We start from the raw sequence: 18,612 nt of genomic DNA on the forward strand, positions 1-18,612 counted from the left end.
CACTCCTTTTTGCGCCCCGAGCGGCCAAAACCTCTCCCGTCGACCTCCGAGGCGATGGTTTTGGGCCTCGGAATTTGCCGTGACCGCTACGCAGTCAGTCTCGTGGGGCTCGGAGAGAGCTTTCCGGAATGGGGCCGCAATAGCGATTCCGAGTTCGTTCGAGAAAGTCCCGATGGTTTCGGCGCGCGCTTGCCGTGTCCGGTACGCGGTCGGCCTCGTGGGCATCGGAGGGATCCGACAATGGCGATTCCGAGATCGTTCGAGAGGTTTCGGGGCTCCGGTCGTCGATGCGCCGTCCGCGACGTGCACAAAGGCGAGGGACGACGCACACAAAACGAGTGCGATCATACCAGCACTAAAGCACCGGATCCCATCAGAACTCCGAAGTTAAGCCTGCTTGGGCGAGAGTAGTACTAGGATGGGTGACCCCATGGGAAGTCCTCGTGTTGCACTCCTTTTTGCGCCCCGAGCGGCCAAAACCTCTCCCGACGACCTCCGAGGCGATGGTTTTGGGCCTCGGAATTTGCCGTGACCGCTACGCAGTCAGTCTCGTGGGGCTCGGAGAGAGATTTCCGGAATGGGGCCGCAATAGCGATTCCGAGTTCGTTCGAGAAAGTCCCGATGGTTTCGGCGTGCGCTTGCCGTGTTCGGTACGCGGTCGGCCTCGTGGGCATCGGAGGGATCCGACAATGGCGATTCCGAGATCGTTCGAGAGGTTTCGGGGCTCCGGTCGTCGATGCGCCGTCCGCGACGTGCACAAAGGCGAGGGACGACGCACACAAAACGAGTACGATCAAACCAGCACTAAAGCACCGGATCCCATCAGAACTCCGAAATTAAGCCTGTTTGGGCGAGAGTAGTACAAGGATGGGTGACCCCCTGGGAAGTCCTCGTGTTGCACTCCTTTTTGCGCCCCGAGCGGCCAAAAGACTTACTAAAAATTCTCTTTTAAGCTTTTCAATTTTTCCAGCATTATGGCCAACAATAAATATGTCATTAACATATATATAACAGGAGAATAATGAAATCATCATCTAAAAATTTCTTCATAAAACATACAATGACCAGACATGGTTCTAGGATGGGTGACCCCCTGGGAAGTCCTCGTGTTGCACTCCTTTTTGCGCCCCGAGCGGCCAAAACCTCTCCCGACGACCTCCGAGGCGATGGTTTTGGGCCTCGGAATTTGCCGTGACCGCTACGCAGTCAGTCTCGTGGGGCTCGGAGAGAGCTTTCCGGAATGGGGCCGCAATAGCGATTCCGAGTTCGTTCGAGAAAGTCCCGATGGTTTCGGCGCGCGCTTGCCGTGTCCGGTACGCGGTCGGCCTCGTGGGCATCGGAGGGATCCGACAATGGCGATTCCGAGATCGTTCGAGAGGTTTCGGGGCTCCGGTCGTCGATGCGCCGTCCGCGACGTGCACAAAGGCGAGGGACGACGCACACAAAACGAGTGCGATCATACCAGCACTAAAGCACCGGATCCCATCAGAACTCCGAAGTTAAGCCTGCTTGGGCGAGAGTAGTACAAGGATGGGTGACCCCCTGGGAAGTCCTCGTGTTGCACTCCTTTTTGCGCCCCGAGCGGCCAAAAGACTTACTTAAAACTCTCTTTTAAGCTTTTCAATTTTTCCAGCATTATGGCCAACAATAAATATGTCATTAACATATATATAGCAGGAGAATAATGAAATCATCATCTAAAAATTTCTTCATAAAACATACAATGACCAGACATGGTTCTAGGATGGGTGACCCCCTGGGAATTCCTCGTGTTGCACTCCTTTTTGCGCCCCGAGCGGCCAAAACCTCTCCCGTCGACCTCCGAGGCGATGGTTTTGGGCCTCGGAATTTGCCGTGACCGCTACGCAGTCAGTCTCGTGGGGCTCGGAGAGAGCTTTCGGGAATGGGGCTGCAAAAGCGATTCCGAGTTCGTTCGAGAAAGTCCCGATGGTTTCGGCGCGCGCTTGCCATGTCCGTTACGCGGTCGGCTTCGTGGGCATCGGAGGGATCCGACAATGGCGATTCCGAGATCGTTCGAGAGGTTTCGGGGCTCCGGTCGTCGATGCGCCGTCCGCGACGTGCACAAAGGCGAGGGACGACGCACACAAAACGAGTACGATCATACCAGCACTAAAGCACCGGATCCCATCAGAACTCCGAAGTTAAGCCTGTTTGGGCGAGAGTAGTACAAGGATGGGTGACCCCCTGGGAAGTCCTCGTGTTGCACTCCTTTTTGCGCCCCGAGCGGCCAAAAGACTTACTTAAAACTCTCTTTTAAGCTTTTCAATTTTTCCAGCATTATAGCCAACAATAAATATGTCATTAACATATATATAGCAGGAGAATAATGAAATCATCATCTAAAAATTTCTTCATAAAACATACAATGACCAGACATGGTTCTAGGATGGGTGACCCCCTGGGAAGTCCTCGTGTTGCACTCCTTTTTGCGCCCCGAGCGGCCAAAACCTCTCCCGTCGACCTCCGAGGCGATGGTTTTGGGCCTCGGAATTTGCCGTGATCGCTACGCAGTCAGTCTCGTGGGGCTCGGAGAGAGCTTTCCGGAATGGGGCCGCAATAGCGATTCCGAGTTCGTTCGAGAAAGTCCCGATGGTTTCGGCGCGCGCTTGCCGTGTCCGGTACGCGGTCGGCCTCGTGGGCATCGGAGGGATCCGACAATGGCGATTCCGAGATCGTTCGAGAGGTTTCGGGGCTCCGGTCGTCGATGCGCCGTCCGCGACGTGCACAAAGGCGAGGGACGACGCACACAAAACGAGTACGATCATACCAGCACTAAAGCACCGGATCCCATCAGAACTCCGAAGTTAAGCCTGTTTGGGCGAGAGTAGTACAAGGATGGGTGACCCCCTGGGAAGTCCTCGTGTTGCACTCCTTTTTGCGCCCCGAGCGGCCAAAAGACTTACTTAAAACTCTCTTTTAAGCTTTTCAATTTTTCCAGCATTATGGCCAACAATAAATATGTCATTAACATATATATAGCAGGAGAATAATGAAATCATCATCTAAAAATTTCTTCATAAAACATACAATGACCAGACATGGTTCTAGGATGGGTGACCCCCTGGGAATTCCTCGTGTTGCACTCCTTTTTGCGCCCCGAGCGGCCAAAACCTCTCCCGTCGACCTCCGAGGCGATGGTTTTGGGCCTCGAAATTTGCCGTGACCGCTACGCAGTCAGTCTCGTGGGGCTCGGAGAGAGCTTTCGGGAATGGGGCCGCAATAGCGATTCCGAGTTCGTTCGAGAAAGTCCCGATGGTTTCAGCGCGCGCTTGCCGTGTCCGGTACGCGGTCGGCCTCGTGGGCATCGGAGGGATCCGACAATGGCGATTCCGAGATCGTTCGAGAGGTTTCGGGGCTCCGGTCATCGATGCGCCGTCCGCGACGTGCACAAAGGCGAGGGACGACGCACATAAAACGAGTGCGATCATACCAGAACTAAAGCACCGGATCCCATTAGAACTCCGAAGTTAAGCGTGCTTGGGCGAGAGTAGTACTAGGATTGGTGACCCCCTGGGAAGTCCTCGTGTTGCACTCCTTTTTGCGCCCCGAGCGGCCAAAAGACTTGCTTAAAACTCTCTTTTAAGCTTTTCAATTTTTCCAGCATTATGGCCAACAATAAATATGTCATTAACATATATATAGCAGGAGAATAATGAAATCATCATCTAAAAATTTCTTCATAAAACATACAATGACCAGACATGGTTCTAGGATGGGTGACCCCCTGGGAAGTCCTCGTGTTGCACTCCTTTTTGCGCCCCGAGCGGCCAAAACCTCTCCCGTCGACCTCCGAGGCGATGGTTTTGGGCCTCGGAATTTGCCGTGACCGCTACACAGTCAGTCTCGTGGGGCTCGGAGAGAGCTTTCCGGAATGGGGCCGCAATAGCGATTCCGAGTTCGTTCGAGAAAGTCCCGATGGTTTCGGCGCGCGCTTGCCGTGTCCGGTACGCGGTCGGCCTCGTGGGCATCGGAGGGATCCGACAATGGCGATTCCGAGATCGTTCGAGAGGTTTCGGGGCTCCGGTCGTCGATGCGCCGTCCGCGACGTGCACAAAGGCGAGGGACGACGCACACAAAACGAGTGCGATCATACCAGCACTAAAGCACCGGATCCCATCAGAACTCCGAAGTTAAGCCTGCTTGGGCGAGAGTAGTGCTAGGATGGGTGACCCCCTGGGACGTCCTCGTGTTGCACTCCTTTTTGCGCCCCGAGCGGCCAAAAGACTTACTTAAAACTCTCTTTTAAGCTTTTCAATTTTTCCAGCATTATGGCCAACAATAAATATGTCATTAACATATATATAGCAGGAGAATAATGAAATCATCATCTAAAAATTTCTTCATAAAACATACAATGACCAGACATGGTTCTAGGATGGGTGACCCCCTGGGAATTCCTCGTGTTGCACTCCTTTTTGCGCCCCGAGCGGCCAAAACCTCTCCCGTCGACCTCCGAGGCGATGGTTTTGGGCCTCGGAATTTGCCGTGACCGCTACGCAGTCAGTCTCGTGGGGCTCGGAGAGAGCTTTCGGGAATGGGGCTGCAATAGCGATTCCGAGTTCGTTCGAGAAAGTCCCGATGGTTTCGGCGCGCGCTTGCCATGTCCGTTACGCGGTCGGCCTCGTGGGCATCGGAGGGATCCGACAATGGCGATTCCGAGATCGTTCGAGAGGTTTCGGGGCTCCGGTCGTCGATGCGCCGTCCGCGACGTGCACAAAGGCGAGGGACGACGCACACAAAACGAGTACGATCATACCAGCACTAAAGCACCGGATCCCATCAGAACTCCGAAGTTAAGCCTGTTTGGGCGAGAGTAGTACAAGGATGGGTGACCCCCTGGGAAGTCCTCGTGTTGCACTCCTTTTTGCGCCCCGAGCGGCCAAAAGACTTACTTAAAACTCTCTTTTAAGCTTTTCAATTTTTCCAGCATTATAGCCAACAATAAATATGTCATTAACATATATATAGCAGGAGAATAATGAAATCATCATCTAAAAATTTCTTCATAAAACATACAATGACCAGACATGGTTCTAGGATGGGTGACCCCCTGGGAAGTCCTCGTGTTGCACTCCTTTTTGCGCCCCGAGCGGCCAAAACCTCTCCCGTCGACCTCCGAGGCGATGGTTTTGGGCCTCGGAATTTGCCGTGATCGCTACGCAGTCAGTCTCGTGGGGCTCGGAGAGAGCTTTCCGGAATGGGGCCGCAATAGCGATTCCGAGTTCGTTCGAGAAAGTCCCGATGGTTTCGGCGCGCGCTTGCCGTGTCCGGTACGCGGTCGGCCTCGTGGGCATCGGAGGGATCCAACAATGGCGATTCCGAGATCGTTCGAGAGGTTTCGGGGCTCCGGTCGTCGATGCGCCGTCCGCGACGTGCACAAAGGCGAGGGACGACGCACACAAAACGAGTACGATCATACCAGCACTAAAGCACCGGATCCCATCAGAACTCCGAAGTTAAGCCTGTTTGGGCGAGAGTAGTACAAGGATGGGTGACCCCCTGGGAAGTCCTCGTGTTGCACTCCTTTTTGCGCCCCGAGCGGCCAAAAGACTTACTTAAAACTCTCTTTTAAGCTTTTCAATTTTTCCAGCATTATGGCCAACAATAAATATGTCATTAACATATATATAGCAGGAGAATAATGAAATCATCATCTAAAAATTTCTTCATAAAACATACAATGACCAGACATGGTTCTAGGATGGGTGACCCCCTGGGAATTCCTCGTGTTGCACTCCTTTTTGCGCCCCGAGCGGCCAAAACCTCTCCCGTCGACCTCCGAGGCGATGGTTTTGGGCCTCGAAATTTGCCGTGACCGCTACGCAGTCAGTCTCGTGGGGCTCGGAGAGAGCTTTCGGGAATGGGGCCGCAATAGCGATTCCGAGTTCGTTCGAGAAAGTCCCGATGGTTTCAGCGCGCGCTTGCCGTGTCCGGTACGCGGTCGGCCTCGTGGGCATCGGAGGGATCCGACAATGGCGATTCCGAGATCGTTCGAGAGGTTTCGGGGCTCCGGTCATCGATGCGCCGTCCGCGACGTGCACAAAGGCGAGGGACGACGCACATAAAACGAGTGTGATCATACCAGAACTAAAGCACCGGATCCCATTAGAACTCCGAAGTTAAGCGTGCTTGGGCGAGAGTAGTACTAGGATTGGTGACCCCCTGGGAAGTCCTCGTGTTGCACTCCTTTTTGCGCCCCGAGCGGCCAAAAGACTTGCTTAAAACTCTCTTTTAAGCTTTTCAATTTTTCCAGCATTATGGCCAACAATAAATATGTCATTAACATATATATAGCAGGAGAATAATGAAATCATCATCTAAAAATTTCTTCATAAAACATACAATGACCAGACATGGTTCTAGGATGGGTGACCCCCTGGGAAGTCCTCGTGTTGCACTCCTTTTTGCGCCCCGAGCGGCCAAAACCTCTCCCGTCGACCTCCGAGGCGATGGTTTTGGGCCTCGGAATTTGCCGTGACCGCTACACAGTCAGTCTCGTGGGGCTCGGAGAGAGCTTTCCGGAATGGGGCCGCAATAGCGATTCCGAGTTCGTTCGAGAAAGTCCCGATGGTTTCGGCGCGCGCTTGCCATGTCCGTTACGCGGTCGGCCTCGTGGGCATCGGAGGGATCCGACAATGGCGATTCCGAGATCGTTCGAGAGGTTTCGGGGCTCCGGTCGTCGATGCGCCGTCCGCGACGTGCACAAAGGCGAGGGACGACGCACACAAAACGAGTGCGATCATACCAGCACTAAAGCACCGGATCCCATCAGAACTCCGAAGTTAAGCCTGCTTGGGCGAGAGTAGTACTAGGATGGGTGACCCACTGGGAAGTCCTCGTGTTGCACTCCTTTTTGCGCCCCGAGCGGCCAAAAGACTTACTTAAAACTCTCTTTTAAGCTTTTCAATTTTTCCAGCATTATGGCCAACAATAAATATGTCATTAACATATATATAGCAGGAGAATAATGAAATCATCATCTAAAAATTTCTTCATAAAACATACAATGACCAGACATGGTTCTAGGATGGGTGACCCCCTGGGAAGTCCTCGTGTTGCACTCCTTTTTGCGCCCCGAGCGGCCAAAACCTCTCCCGTCGACCTCCGAGGCGATGGTTTTGGGCCTCGGAATTTGCCGTGACCGCTACGCAGTCAGTCTCGTGGGGCTCGGAGAGAGCTTTCCGGAATGGGGCCGCAATAGCGATTCCGAGTTCGTTCGAGAAAGTCCCGATGGTTTCGGCGCGCGCTTGCCGTGTCCGGTACGCGGTCGGCCTCGTGGGCATCGGAGGGATCCGACAATGGCGATTCCGAGATCGTTCGAGAGGTTTCGGGGCTCCGGTCGTCGATGCGCCGTCCGCGACGTGCACAAAGGCGAGGGACGACGCACACAAAATGAGTGCGATCATACCAGCACTAAAGCACCGGATCCCATCAGAACTCCGAAGTTAAGCCTGCTTGGGCGAGAGTAGTACTAGGATGGGTGACCCCCTGGGAAGTCCTCGTGTTGCACTCCTTTTTGCGCCCCGAGCGGCCAAAAGACTTAATTAAAACTCTCTTTTAAGCTTTTCAATTTTTCCAGCATTATGGCCAACAATAAATATGTCATTAACATATATATAGCAGGAGAATAATGAAATCATCATCTAAAAATTTCTTCATAAAACATACAATGACCAGACAAGGTTCTAGGATGGGTGACCCCCTGGGAAGTCTTCGTGTTGCACTCCTTTTTGCGCCCCGAGCGGCCAAAACCTCTCCCGTCGACCTCCGAGGCGATGGTTTTGGGCCTCGGAATTTGCCGTGACCGCTACGCAGTCAGTCTCGTGGGGCTCGGAGAGAGCTTTCGGGAATGGGGCCGCAATAGCGATTCCGAGTTCGTTCGAGAAAGTCCCGATGGTTTCGGCGCGCGCTTGCCGTGTCCGGTACGCGGTCGGCCTCGTGGGCATCGGAGGGATCCGACAATGGCGATTCCGAGATCGTTCGAGAGGTTTCGGGGCTCCGGTCGTCGATGCGCCGTCCGCGACGTGCACAAAGGCGAGGGACGACGCACACAAAACGAGTGCGATCATACCAGCACTAAAGCACCGGATCCCATCAGAACTCCGAAGTTAAGCCTGTTTGGGCGAGAGTAGTACTAGGATGGGTGACCCCATGGGAAGTCCTCGTGTTGCACTCCTTTTTGCGCCCCGAGCGGCCAAAAGACTTACTTAAAACTCTCTTTTAAGCTTTTCAATTTTTCCAGCATTATGGCCAACAATAAATATGTCCTTAACATATATATAGCAGGAGAATAATGAAATCATCATCTAAAAATTTCTTCATAAAACATACAATGACCAGACATGGTTCTAGGATGGGTGACCCCCTGGGAAGTCCTCGTTTTGCACTCCTTTTTGCGCCCCGAGCGGCCAAAACCTCTCCCGACGACCTCCGAGGCGATGGTTTTGGGCCTCGGAATTTGCCGTGACCGCTACGCAGTCAGTCTCGTGGGGCTCGGAGAGAGCTTTCCGGAATGGGGCCGCAATAGCGATTCCGAGTTCGTTCGAGAAAGTCCCGATGGTTTCGGCGCGCGCTTGCCGTGTCCGGTACGCGGTCGGCCTCGTGGGCATCGGAGTGATCCGACAATGGCGATTCCGAGATCGTTCGAGAGGTTTCGGGGCTCCGGTCGTCGATGCGCCGTCCGCGACGTGCACAAAGGCGAGGGACGACGCACACAAAACGAGTACGATCATACCAGCACTAAAGCACCGGATCCCATCAGAACTCCGAAGTTAAGCCTGTTTGGGCGAGAGTAGTACAAGGATGGGTGACCCCCTGGGAAGTCCTCGTGTTGCACTCTTTTTTGCGCCCCGAGCGGCCAAAAGACTTACTTAAAACTCTCTTTTAAGCTTTTCAATTTTTCAAGCATTATGGCCAACAATAAATATGTCATTAACATATATATAGCAGGAGAATAATGAAATCATCATCTAAAAATTTCTTCATAAAACATACAATGACCAGACATGGTTCTAGGATGGGTGACCCCCTTGGAATTCCTCGTGTTGCACTCCTTTTTGCGCCCCGAGCGGCCAAAACCTCTCCCGTCGACCTCCGAGGCGATGGTTTTGGGCCTCGAAATTTGCCGTGACCGCTACGCAGTCAGTCTCGTGGGGCTCGGAGAGAGCTTTCGGGAATGGGGCCGCAATAGCGATTCCGAGTTCGTTCGAGAAAGTCCCGATGGTTTCAGCGCGCGCTTGCCGTGTCCGGTACGCGGTCGGCCTCGTGGGCATCGGAGGGATCCGACAATGACGATTCCGAGATCGTTCGAGAGGTTTCGGGGCTCCGGTCATCGATGCGCCGTCCGCGACGTGCACAAAGGCGAGGGACGACGCACATAAAACGAGTGCGATCATACCAGAACTAAAGCACCGGATCCCATTAGAACTCCGAAGTTAAGCGTGCTTGGGCGAGAGTAGTACTAGGATTGGTGACCCCCTGGGAAGTCCTCGTGTTGCACTCCTTTTTGCGCCCCGAGCGGCCAAAAGACTTACTTAAAACTCACTTTTAAGCTTTTCAATTTTTCCAGCATTATGGCCAACAATAAATATGTCATTAACATATATATAGCAGGAGAATAATGAAATCATCATCTAAAAATTTCTTCATAAAACATACAATGACCAGACATGGTTCTAGGATGGGTGACCCCCTGGGAAGTCCTCGTGTTGCACTCCTTTTTGCGCCCCGAGCGGCCAAAACCTCTCCCGTCGACCTCCGAGGCGATGGTTTTGGGCCTCGGAATTTGCCGTGACCGCTACGCAGTCAGTCTCGTGGGGCTCGGAGAGAGCTTTCCGGAATGGGGCCGCAATAGCGATTCCGAGTTCGTTCGAGAAAGTCCCGATGGTTTCGGCGAGCGCTTGCCATGTCCGTTACGCGGTCGGCCTCGTGGGCATCGGAGGGATCCGACAATGGCGATTCCGAGATCGTTCGAGAGGTTTCGGGGCTCCGGTCGTCGATGCGCCGTCCGCGACGTGCACAAAGGCGAGGGACGACGCACACAAAACGAGTGCGATCATACCAGCACTAAAGCACCGGATCCCATCAGAACTCCGAAGTTAAGCCTGCTTGGGCGAGAGTAGTACTAGGATGGGTGACCCCCTGGGAAGTCCTCGTGTTGCACTCCTTTTTGCGCCCCGAGCGGCCAAAAGACTTAAAACTCTCTTTTAAGCTTTTCAATTTTTCCAGCATTATGGCCAACAATAAATATGTCATTAACATATATATAGCAGGAGAATAATGAAATCATCATCTAAAAATTTCTTCATAAAACATACAATGACCAGACATGGTTCTAGGATGGGTGACCCCCTGGGAAGTCCTCGTGTTGCACTCCTTTTTGCGCCCCGAGCGGCCAAAACCTCTCCCGTCGACCTCCGAGGCGATGGTTTTGGGCCTCGGAATTTGCCGTGACCGCTACGCAGTCAGTCTCGTGGGGCTCGGAGAGAGCTTTCCGGAATGGGGCCGCAATAGCGATTCCGAGTTCGTTCGAGAAAGTCCCGATGGTTTCGGCGCGCGCTTGCCGTGTCCGGTACGCGGTCGGCCTCGTGGGCATCGGAGGGATCCGACAATGGCGATTCCGAGATCGTTCGAGAGGTTTCGGGGCTCCGGTCGTCGATGCGCCGTCCGCGACGTGCACAAAGGCGAGGGACGACGCACACAAAATGAGTGCGATCATACCAGCACTAAAGCACCGGATCCCATCAGAACTCCGAAGTTAAGCCTGCTTGGGCGAGAGTAGTACTAGGATGGGTGACCCCCTGGGAAGTCCTCGTGTTGCACTCCTTTTTGCGCCCCGAGCGGCCAAAAGACTTACTTAAAACTATCTTTTAAGCTTTTCAATTTTTCCAGCATTATGGCCAACAATAAATATGTCATTAACATATATATAGCAGGAGAATAATGAAATCATCATCTAAAAATTTCTTCATAAAACATACAATGACCAGACAAGGTTCTAGGATGGGTGACCCCCTGGGAAGTCTTCGTGTTGCACTCCTTTTTGCGCCCCGAGCGGCCAAAACCTCTCCCGTCGACCTCCGAGGCGATGGTTTTGGGCCTCGGAATTTGCCGTGACCGCTACGCAGTCAGTCTCGTGGGGCTCGGAGAGAGCTTTCCGGAATGGGGCCGCAATAGCGATTCCGAGTTCGTTCGAGAAAGTCCCGATGGTTTCGGCGCGCGCTTGCCGTGTCCGGTACGCGGTCGGCCTCGTGGGCATCGGAGGGATCCGACAATGGCGATTCCGAGATCGTTCGAGAGGTTTCGGGGCTCCGGTCGTCGATGCGCCGTCCGCGACGTGCACAAAGGCGAGGGACGACGCACACAAAACGAGTGCGATCATACCAGCACTAAAGCACCGGATCCCATCAGAACTCCGAAGTTAAGCCTGCTTGGGCGAGAGTAGTACTAGGATGGGTGACCCCATGGGAAGTCCTCGTGTTGCACTCCTTTTTGCGCCCCGAGCGGCCAAAAGACTTACTTAAAACTCTCTTTTAAGCTTTTCAATTTTTCCAGCATTATGGCCAACAATAAATATGTCATTAACATATATATAGCAGGAGAATAATGAAATCATCATCTAAAAATTTCTTCATAAAACATACAATGACCAGACATGGTTCTAGGATGGGTGACCCCCTGGGAAGTCCTCGTTTTGCACTCCTTTTTGCGCCCCGAGCGGCCAAAACCTCTCCCGACGACCTCCGAGGCGATGGTTTTGGGCCTCGGAATTTGCCGTGACCGCTACGCAGTCAGTCTCGTGGGGCTCGGAGAGAGCTTTCCGGAATGGGGCCGCAATAGCGATTCCGAGTTCGTTCGAGAAAGTCCCGATGGTTTCGGCGCGCGCTTGCCGTGTCCGGTACGCGGTCGGCCTCGTGGGCATCGGAGGGATCCGACAATGGCGATTCCGAGATCGTTCGAGAGGTTTCGGGGCTCCGGTCGTCGATGCGCCGTCCGCGACGTGCACAAAGGCGAGGGACGACGCACAAAAAACGAGTGCGATCATACCAGCACCGGATCCCATCAGAACTCCGAAGTTAAGCCTGCTTGGGCGAGAGTAGTACTAGGATGGGTGACCCCCTGGGAAGTCCTCGTGTTGCACTCCTTTTTGCGCCCCGAGCGGCCAAAACCTCTCCCGACGAACTCCGAGGCGATGGTTTTGAGCCTCGGAATTTGCGCCGTCCGCGACGTGCACAAAGGCGAGGGACGACGCACACAAAATGAGTGCGATCATACCAGCACTAAAGCACCGGATCCCATCAGAACTCCGAAGTTAAGCCTGCTTGGGCGAGAGTAGTACTAGGATGGGTGACCCCCTGGGAAGTCCTCGTGTTGCACTCCTTTTTGCGCCCCGAGCGGCCAAAAGACTTACTTAAAACTCTCTTTTAAGCTTTTCGATTTTTCCAGCATTATGGCCAACAATAAATATGTCATTAACATATATATAGCAGGAGAATAATGAAATCATCATCTAAAAATTTCTTCATAAAACATACAATGACCAGACAAGGTTCTAGGATGGGTGACCCCCTGGGAAGTCTTCGTGTTGCACTCCTTTTTGCGCCCCGAGCGGCCAAAACCTCTCCCGTCGACCTCCGAGGCGATGGTTTTGGGCCTCGGAATTTGCCGTGACCGCTACGCAGTCAGTCTCGTGGGGCTCGGAGAGAGCTTTCCGGAATGGGGCCGCAATAGCGATTCCGAGTTCGTTCGAGAAAGTCCCGATGGTTTCGGCGCGCGCTTGCCGTGTCCGGTACGCGGTCGGCCTCGTGGGCATCGGAGGGATCCGACAATGGCGATTCCGAGATCGTTCGAGAGGTTTCGGGGCTCCGGTCGTCGATGCGCCGTCCGCGACGTGCACAAAGGCGAGGGACGACGCACACAAAACGAGTGCGATCATACCAGCACTAAAGCACCGGATCCCATCAGAACTCCGAAGTTAAGCCTGCTTGGGCGAGAGTAGTACTAGGATGGGTGACCCCCTTGGAAGTCCTCGTGTTGCACTCCTTTTTGCGCCCCGAGCGGCCAAAAGACTTACTTAAAACTCTCTTTTAAGCTTTTCAATTTTTCCAGCATTATGGCTAACAATAAATATGTCATTAACATATATATAGCAGGAGAATAATGAAATCATCATCTAAAAATTTCTTCATAAAACATACAATGACCAGACATGGTTCTAGGATGGGTGACCCCCTGGGAAGTCCTCGTGTTGCACTCCTTTTTGCGCCCCGAGCGGCCAAAACCTCTCCCGTCGACCTCCGAGGCGATGGTTTTGGGCCTCGGAATTTGCCGTGACCGCTACGCAGTCAGTCTCGTGGGGCTCGGAGAGAGCTTTCCGGAATGGGGCCGCAATAGCGATTCCGAGTTCGTTCGAGAAAGTCCCGATGGTTTCGGCGCGCGCTTGCCGTGTCCGGTACGCGGTCGGCCTCGTGGGCATCGGAGGGATCCGACAATGGCGATTCCGAGATCGTTCGAGAGGTTTCGGGGCTCCGGTCGTCGATGCGCCGTCCGCGACGTGCACAAAGGCGAGGGACGACGCACACAAAACGAGTGCGATCATACCAGCACTAAAGCACCGGATCCCATCAGAACTCCGAAGTTAAGCCTGCTTGGGCGAGAGTAGTGCTAGGATGGGTGACCCCCTGGGACGTCCTCGTGTTGCACTCCTTTTTGCGCCCCGAGCGGCCAAAAGACTTACTTAAAACTCTCTTTTAAGCTTTTCAATTTTTCCAGCATTATGGCCAACAATAAATATGTCATTAACATATATATAGCTGGAGAATAATGAAATCATCATCTAAAAATTTCTTCATAAAACATACAATGACCAGACATGGTTCTAGGATGGGTGACCCCCTGGGAAGTCCTCGTGTTGCACTCCTTTTTGCGCCCCGAGCGGCCAAAACCTCTCCCGACGAACTCCGTGGCGATGGTTTTGGGCCTCGGAATTTGCCGTGACCGCTACGCAGTCAGTCTCGTGGGGCTCGGAGAGAGCTTTCCGGAATGGGGCCGCAATAGCGATTCCGAGTTCGTTCGAGAAAGTCCCGATGGTTTCGGCGCGCGCTTGCCGTGTCCGGTACGCGGTCGGCCTCGTGGGCATCGGAGGGATCCGACAATGGCGATTCCGAGATCGTTCGAGAGGTTTCGGGGCTCCGGTCATCGATGCGCCGTCCGCGACGTGCACATAGGCGAGGGACGACGCACACAAAACGAGTGCGATCATACCTGCACTAAAGCACCGGATCCCATCAGAACTCCGAAGTTAAGCCTGCTTGGGCGAGAGTAGTACTAGGATGGGTGACCCCCTGGGAAGTCCTCGTGTTGCACTCCTTTTTGCGCCCCGAGCGGCCAAAACCTCTCCCGACGAACTCCGAGGCGATGGTTTTGGGCCTCGGAATTTGCGCCGTCCGCGACGTGCACATAGGCGAGGGACGACGCACACAAAACGAGTGCGATCATACCAGCACTAAAGCACCGGATCCCATCAGAACTCCGAAGTTAAGCCTGCTTGGGCGAGAGTAGTACTAGGATGGGTGACCCCCTGGGAAGTCCTCGTGTTGCACTCCTTTTTGCGCCCCGAGCGGCCAAAAGACTTACTTAAAACTCTCTTTTAAGCTTTTCAATTTTTCCAGCATTATGGCCAACAATAAATATGTCATTAACATATATATAACAGGAGAATAATGAAATCATCATCTAAAAATTTCTTCATAAAACATACAATGACCAGACATGGTTCTAGGATGGGTGACCCCCTGGGAAGTCTTCGTGTTGCACTCCTTTTTGCGCCCCGAGCGGCCAAAACCTCTCCCGTCGACCTCCGAGGCGATGGTTTTGGGCCTCGGAATTTGCCATGACCGCTACGCAGTCAGTCTCGTGGGGCTCGGAGAGAGCTTTCCGGAATGGGGCCGCAATAGCGATTCCGAGTTCGTTCGAGAAAGTCCCGATGGTTTCGTCGCGCGCTAGCCGTGTCCGGTACGCGGTCGGCCTCGTGGGCATCGGAGGGATCCGACAATGGCGATTCCGAGATCGTTCGAGAGGTTTCGGGGCTCCGGTCGTCGATGCGCCGTCCGCGACGTGCACAAAGGCGAGGGACGACGCACACAAAATGAGTGCGATCATACCAGCACTAAAGCACCGGATCCCATCAGAACTCCGAAGTTAAGCCTGCTTGGGCGAGAGTAGTACTAGGATGGGTGACCCCCTGGGACGTCCTCGTGTTGCACTCCTTTTTGCGCCCCGAGCGGCCAAAAGACTTACTTAAAACTCTCTTTTAAGCTTTTCAATTTTTCCAGCATTATGGCCAACAATAAATATGTCATTAACATATATATAGCAGGAGAATAATGAAATCATCATCTAAAAATTTCTTCATAAAACATACAATGACCAGACAAGGTTCTAGGATGGGTGACCCCCTGGGAAGTCTTCGTGTTGCACTCCTTTTTGCGCCCCGAGCGGCCAAAACCTCTCCCGTCGACCTCCGAGGCGATGGTTTTGGGCCTCGGAATTTGCCGTGACCGCTAAGCAGTCAGCCTCGTGGGGCTCGGAGAGAGCTTTCCGGAATAGGGCCGCAATAGCGATTCCGAGTTCGTTCGAGAAAGTCCCGATGGTTTCGGCGCGCGCTTGCCGTGTCCGGTACGCGGTCGGCCTCGTGGGCATCGGAGGGATCCGACAATGGCGATTCCAAGATCGTTCGAGAGGTTTCGGGGCTCCGGTCGTCGATGCGCCGTCCGCGACGTGCACAAAGGCGAGGGACGACGCACACAAAACGAGTGCGATCATACCAGCACTAAAGCACCGGATCCCATCAGAACTCCGAAGTTAAGCCTGCTTGGGCGAGAGTAGTGCTAGGATGGGTGACCCCCTGGGACGTCCTCGTGTTGCACTCCTTTTTGCGCCACGAGCGGCCAAAAGACTTACTTAAAACTCTCTTTTAAGCTTTTCAATTTTTCCAGCATTATGGCCAACAATAAATATGTCATTAACATATATATAGCTGGAGAATAATGAAATCATCATCTAAAAATTTCTTCATAAAACATACAATGACCAGACATGGTTCTAGGATGGGTGACCCCCTGGGAAGTCCTCGTGTTGCACTCCTTTTTGCGCCCCGAGCGGCCAAAACCTCTCCCGACGAACTCCGTGGCGATGGTTTTGGGCCTCGGAATTTGCCGTGACCGCTACGCAGTCAGTCTCGTGGGGCTCGGAGAGAGCTTTCCGGAATGGGGCCGCAATAGCGATTCCGAGTTCGTTCGAGAAAGTCCCGATGGTTTCGGCGCGCGCTTGCCGTGTCCGGTACGCGGTCGGCCTCGTGGGCATCGGAGGGATCCGACAATGGCGATTCCGAGATCGTTCGAGAGGTTTCGGGGCTCCGGTCATCGATGCGCCGTCCGCGACGTGCACATAGGCGAGGGACGACGCACACAAAACGAGTGCGATCATACCTGCACTAAAGCACCGGATCCCATCAGAACTCCGAAGTTAAGCCTGCTTGGGCGAGAGTAGTACTAGGATGGGTGACCCCCTGGGAAGTCATCGTGTTGCACTCCTTTTTGCGCCCCGAGCGGCCAAAACCTCTCCCGACGAACTCCGAGGCGATGGTTTTGAGCCTCGGAATTTGCGCCGTCCGCGACGTGCACAAAGGCGAGGGACGACGCACACAAAATGAGTGCGATCATACCAGCACTAAAGCACCGGATCCCATCAGAACTCCGAAGTTAAGCCTGCTTGGGCGAGAGTAGTACTAGGATGGGTGACCCCCTGGGAAGTCCTCGTGTTGCACTCCTTTTTGCGCCCCGAGCGGCCAAAAGACTTACTTAAAACTCTCTTTTAAGCTTTTCGATTTTTCCAGCATTATGGCCAACAATAAATATGTCATTAACATATATATAGCAGGAGAATAATGAAATCATCATCTAAAAATTTCTTCATAAAACATACAATGACCAGACAAGGTTCTAGGATGGGTGACCCCCTGGGAAGTCTTCGTGTTGCACTCCTTTTTGCGCCCCGAGCGGCCAAAACCTCTCCCGTCGACCTCCGAGGCGATGGTTTTGGGCCTCCGAATTTGCCGTGACCGCTACGCAGTCAGTCTCGTGGGGCTCGGAGAGAGCTTTCCGGAATGGGGCCGCAATAGCGATTCCGAGTTCGTTCGAGAAAGTCCCGATGGTTTCGGCGCGCGCTTGCCGTGTCCGGTACGCGGTCGGCCTCGTGGGCATCGGAGGGATCCGACAATGGCGATTCCGAGATCGTTCGAGAGGTTTCGGGGCTCCGGTCGTCGATGCGCCGTCCGCGACGTGCACAAAGGCGAGGGACGACGCACACAAAACGAGTGCGATCATACCAGCACTAAAGCACCGGATCCCATCAGAACTCCGAAGTTAAGCCTGCTTGGGCGAGAGTAGTACTAGGATGGGTGACCCCCTTGGAAGTCCTCGTGTTGCACTCCTTTTTGCGCCCCGAGCGGCCAAAAGACTTACTTAAAACTCTCTTTTAAGCTTTTCAATTTTTCCAGCATTATGGCTAACAATAAATATGTCATTAACATATATATAGCAGGAGAATAATGAAATCATCATCTAAAAATTTCTTCATAAAACATACAATGACCAGACATGGTTCTAGGATGGGTGACCCCCTGGGAAGTCCTCGTGTTGCACTCCTTTTTGCGCCCCGAGCGGCCAAAACCTCTCCCGTCGACCTCCGAGGCGATGGTTTTGGGCCTCGGAATTTGCCGTGACCGCTACGCAGTCAGTCTCGTGGGGCTCGGAGAGAGCTTTCCGGAATGGGGCCGCAATAGCGATTCCGAGTTCGTTCGAGAAAGTCCCGATGGTTTCGGCGCGCGCTTGCCGTGTCCGGTACGCGGTCGGCCTCGTGGGCATCGGAGGGATCCGACAATGGCGATTCCGAGATCGTTCGAGAGGTTTCGGGGCTCCGGTCGTCGATGCGCCGTCCGCGACGTGCACAAAGGCGAGGGACGACGCACACAAAACGAGTGCGATCATACCAGCACTAAAGCACCGGATCCCATCAGAACTCCGAAGTTAAGCCTGCTTGGGCGAGAGTAGTGCTAGGATGGGTGACCCCCTGGGACGTCCTCGTGTTGCACTCCTTTTTGCGCCCCGAGCGGCCAAAAGACTTACTTAAAACTCTCTTTTAAGCTTTTCAATTTTTCCAGCATTATGGCCAACAATAAATATGTCATTAACATATATATAGCTGGAGAATAATGAAATCATCATCTAAAAATTTCTTCATAAAACATACAATGACCAGACATGGTTCTAGGATGGGTGACCCCCTGGGAAGTCCTCGTGTTGCACTCCTTTTTGCGCCCCGAGCGGCCAAAACCTCTCCCGACGAACTCCGTGGCGATGGTTTTGGGCCTCGGAATTTGCCGTGACCGCTACGCAGTCAGTCTCGTGGGGCTCGGAGAGAGCTTTCCGGAATGGGGCCGCAATAGCGATTCCGAGTTCGTTCGAGAAAGTCCCGATGGTTTCGGCGCGCGCTTGCCGTGTCCGGTACGCGGTCGGCCTCGTGGGCATCGGA

The 18,612-nt window shown here is 53.5% G+C and overlaps 29 non-coding genes and 1 pseudogene across 29 annotated transcripts; all 30 read left to right on the forward strand.

The window, feature by feature from the left end:
- The first annotated feature begins 336 nt into the window (after positions 1-336).
- Positions 337-455, forward strand: LOC135592021 (5S ribosomal RNA). The gene has a single exon (XR_010478787.1). It is a non-coding gene; the product is annotated as a 5S ribosomal RNA (ribosomal RNA).
- A 330-nt stretch (positions 456-785) lies between these two features.
- LOC135590967 (5S ribosomal RNA) lies at positions 786-904 on the forward strand. The gene has a single exon (XR_010478371.1). It is a non-coding gene; the product is annotated as a 5S ribosomal RNA (ribosomal RNA).
- Positions 905-1,448: 544 nt separating this feature from the next.
- On the forward strand, positions 1,449-1,567 carry LOC135589555 (5S ribosomal RNA). The gene has a single exon (XR_010476963.1). It is a non-coding gene; the product is annotated as a 5S ribosomal RNA (ribosomal RNA).
- Positions 1,568-2,111: 544 nt separating this feature from the next.
- On the forward strand, positions 2,112-2,230 carry LOC135590535 (5S ribosomal RNA). Its single transcript, XR_010477943.1, has one exon. It is a non-coding gene; the product is annotated as a 5S ribosomal RNA (ribosomal RNA).
- A 544-nt stretch (positions 2,231-2,774) lies between these two features.
- Positions 2,775-2,893, forward strand: LOC135590536 (5S ribosomal RNA). The gene has a single exon (XR_010477944.1). It is a non-coding gene; the product is annotated as a 5S ribosomal RNA (ribosomal RNA).
- A 544-nt stretch (positions 2,894-3,437) lies between these two features.
- On the forward strand, positions 3,438-3,556 carry LOC135589835 (5S ribosomal RNA). Its single transcript, XR_010477241.1, has one exon. It is a non-coding gene; the product is annotated as a 5S ribosomal RNA (ribosomal RNA).
- Positions 3,557-4,100: 544 nt separating this feature from the next.
- On the forward strand, positions 4,101-4,219 carry LOC135590370 (5S ribosomal RNA). The gene has a single exon (XR_010477778.1). It is a non-coding gene; the product is annotated as a 5S ribosomal RNA (ribosomal RNA).
- A 544-nt stretch (positions 4,220-4,763) lies between these two features.
- LOC135590538 (5S ribosomal RNA) lies at positions 4,764-4,882 on the forward strand. The gene has a single exon (XR_010477945.1). It is a non-coding gene; the product is annotated as a 5S ribosomal RNA (ribosomal RNA).
- A 544-nt stretch (positions 4,883-5,426) lies between these two features.
- On the forward strand, positions 5,427-5,545 carry LOC135590540 (5S ribosomal RNA). The gene has a single exon (XR_010477947.1). It is a non-coding gene; the product is annotated as a 5S ribosomal RNA (ribosomal RNA).
- Positions 5,546-6,089: 544 nt separating this feature from the next.
- LOC135590081 (5S ribosomal RNA) lies at positions 6,090-6,208 on the forward strand. The gene has a single exon (XR_010477488.1). It is a non-coding gene; the product is annotated as a 5S ribosomal RNA (ribosomal RNA).
- A 544-nt stretch (positions 6,209-6,752) lies between these two features.
- Positions 6,753-6,871, forward strand: LOC135589299 (5S ribosomal RNA). The gene has a single exon (XR_010476708.1). It is a non-coding gene; the product is annotated as a 5S ribosomal RNA (ribosomal RNA).
- A 544-nt stretch (positions 6,872-7,415) lies between these two features.
- LOC135591922 (5S ribosomal RNA) lies at positions 7,416-7,534 on the forward strand. The gene has a single exon (XR_010478688.1). It is a non-coding gene; the product is annotated as a 5S ribosomal RNA (ribosomal RNA).
- A 544-nt stretch (positions 7,535-8,078) lies between these two features.
- On the forward strand, positions 8,079-8,197 carry LOC135589493 (5S ribosomal RNA). The gene has a single exon (XR_010476900.1). It is a non-coding gene; the product is annotated as a 5S ribosomal RNA (ribosomal RNA).
- Positions 8,198-8,741: 544 nt separating this feature from the next.
- On the forward strand, positions 8,742-8,860 carry LOC135590591 (5S ribosomal RNA). The gene has a single exon (XR_010477998.1). It is a non-coding gene; the product is annotated as a 5S ribosomal RNA (ribosomal RNA).
- A 544-nt stretch (positions 8,861-9,404) lies between these two features.
- LOC135589836 (5S ribosomal RNA) lies at positions 9,405-9,523 on the forward strand. The gene has a single exon (XR_010477242.1). It is a non-coding gene; the product is annotated as a 5S ribosomal RNA (ribosomal RNA).
- A 544-nt stretch (positions 9,524-10,067) lies between these two features.
- LOC135591923 (5S ribosomal RNA) lies at positions 10,068-10,186 on the forward strand. Its single transcript, XR_010478689.1, has one exon. It is a non-coding gene; the product is annotated as a 5S ribosomal RNA (ribosomal RNA).
- Positions 10,187-10,726: 540 nt separating this feature from the next.
- On the forward strand, positions 10,727-10,845 carry LOC135591924 (5S ribosomal RNA). Its single transcript, XR_010478690.1, has one exon. It is a non-coding gene; the product is annotated as a 5S ribosomal RNA (ribosomal RNA).
- Positions 10,846-11,389: 544 nt separating this feature from the next.
- On the forward strand, positions 11,390-11,508 carry LOC135592022 (5S ribosomal RNA). Its single transcript, XR_010478788.1, has one exon. It is a non-coding gene; the product is annotated as a 5S ribosomal RNA (ribosomal RNA).
- Positions 11,509-12,052: 544 nt separating this feature from the next.
- Positions 12,053-12,163, forward strand: LOC135591322 (5S ribosomal RNA; annotated as a pseudogene).
- Positions 12,164-12,280: 117 nt separating this feature from the next.
- On the forward strand, positions 12,281-12,399 carry LOC135591925 (5S ribosomal RNA). Its single transcript, XR_010478691.1, has one exon. It is a non-coding gene; the product is annotated as a 5S ribosomal RNA (ribosomal RNA).
- Positions 12,400-12,943: 544 nt separating this feature from the next.
- Positions 12,944-13,062, forward strand: LOC135589368 (5S ribosomal RNA). Its single transcript, XR_010476777.1, has one exon. It is a non-coding gene; the product is annotated as a 5S ribosomal RNA (ribosomal RNA).
- Positions 13,063-13,606: 544 nt separating this feature from the next.
- Positions 13,607-13,725, forward strand: LOC135590371 (5S ribosomal RNA). The gene has a single exon (XR_010477779.1). It is a non-coding gene; the product is annotated as a 5S ribosomal RNA (ribosomal RNA).
- A 544-nt stretch (positions 13,726-14,269) lies between these two features.
- On the forward strand, positions 14,270-14,388 carry LOC135592036 (5S ribosomal RNA). Its single transcript, XR_010478802.1, has one exon. It is a non-coding gene; the product is annotated as a 5S ribosomal RNA (ribosomal RNA).
- A 117-nt stretch (positions 14,389-14,505) lies between these two features.
- Positions 14,506-14,624, forward strand: LOC135591926 (5S ribosomal RNA). Its single transcript, XR_010478692.1, has one exon. It is a non-coding gene; the product is annotated as a 5S ribosomal RNA (ribosomal RNA).
- A 544-nt stretch (positions 14,625-15,168) lies between these two features.
- On the forward strand, positions 15,169-15,287 carry LOC135589770 (5S ribosomal RNA). The gene has a single exon (XR_010477176.1). It is a non-coding gene; the product is annotated as a 5S ribosomal RNA (ribosomal RNA).
- Positions 15,288-15,831: 544 nt separating this feature from the next.
- On the forward strand, positions 15,832-15,950 carry LOC135590373 (5S ribosomal RNA). The gene has a single exon (XR_010477780.1). It is a non-coding gene; the product is annotated as a 5S ribosomal RNA (ribosomal RNA).
- A 544-nt stretch (positions 15,951-16,494) lies between these two features.
- Positions 16,495-16,613, forward strand: LOC135589908 (5S ribosomal RNA). The gene has a single exon (XR_010477315.1). It is a non-coding gene; the product is annotated as a 5S ribosomal RNA (ribosomal RNA).
- A 117-nt stretch (positions 16,614-16,730) lies between these two features.
- On the forward strand, positions 16,731-16,849 carry LOC135591928 (5S ribosomal RNA). The gene has a single exon (XR_010478693.1). It is a non-coding gene; the product is annotated as a 5S ribosomal RNA (ribosomal RNA).
- Positions 16,850-17,393: 544 nt separating this feature from the next.
- Positions 17,394-17,512, forward strand: LOC135589369 (5S ribosomal RNA). The gene has a single exon (XR_010476778.1). It is a non-coding gene; the product is annotated as a 5S ribosomal RNA (ribosomal RNA).
- A 544-nt stretch (positions 17,513-18,056) lies between these two features.
- Positions 18,057-18,175, forward strand: LOC135590374 (5S ribosomal RNA). Its single transcript, XR_010477781.1, has one exon. It is a non-coding gene; the product is annotated as a 5S ribosomal RNA (ribosomal RNA).
- The last annotated feature ends 437 nt before the right edge of the window (positions 18,176-18,612 follow it).

The sequence above is a fragment of the Musa acuminata genome, chromosome BXJ1-8 (genome assembly GCF_036884655.1).
Source record: "Musa acuminata AAA Group cultivar baxijiao chromosome BXJ1-8, Cavendish_Baxijiao_AAA, whole genome shotgun sequence".
In the NCBI taxonomy this organism is placed as follows: domain Eukaryota; kingdom Viridiplantae; phylum Streptophyta; class Magnoliopsida; order Zingiberales; family Musaceae; genus Musa; species Musa acuminata.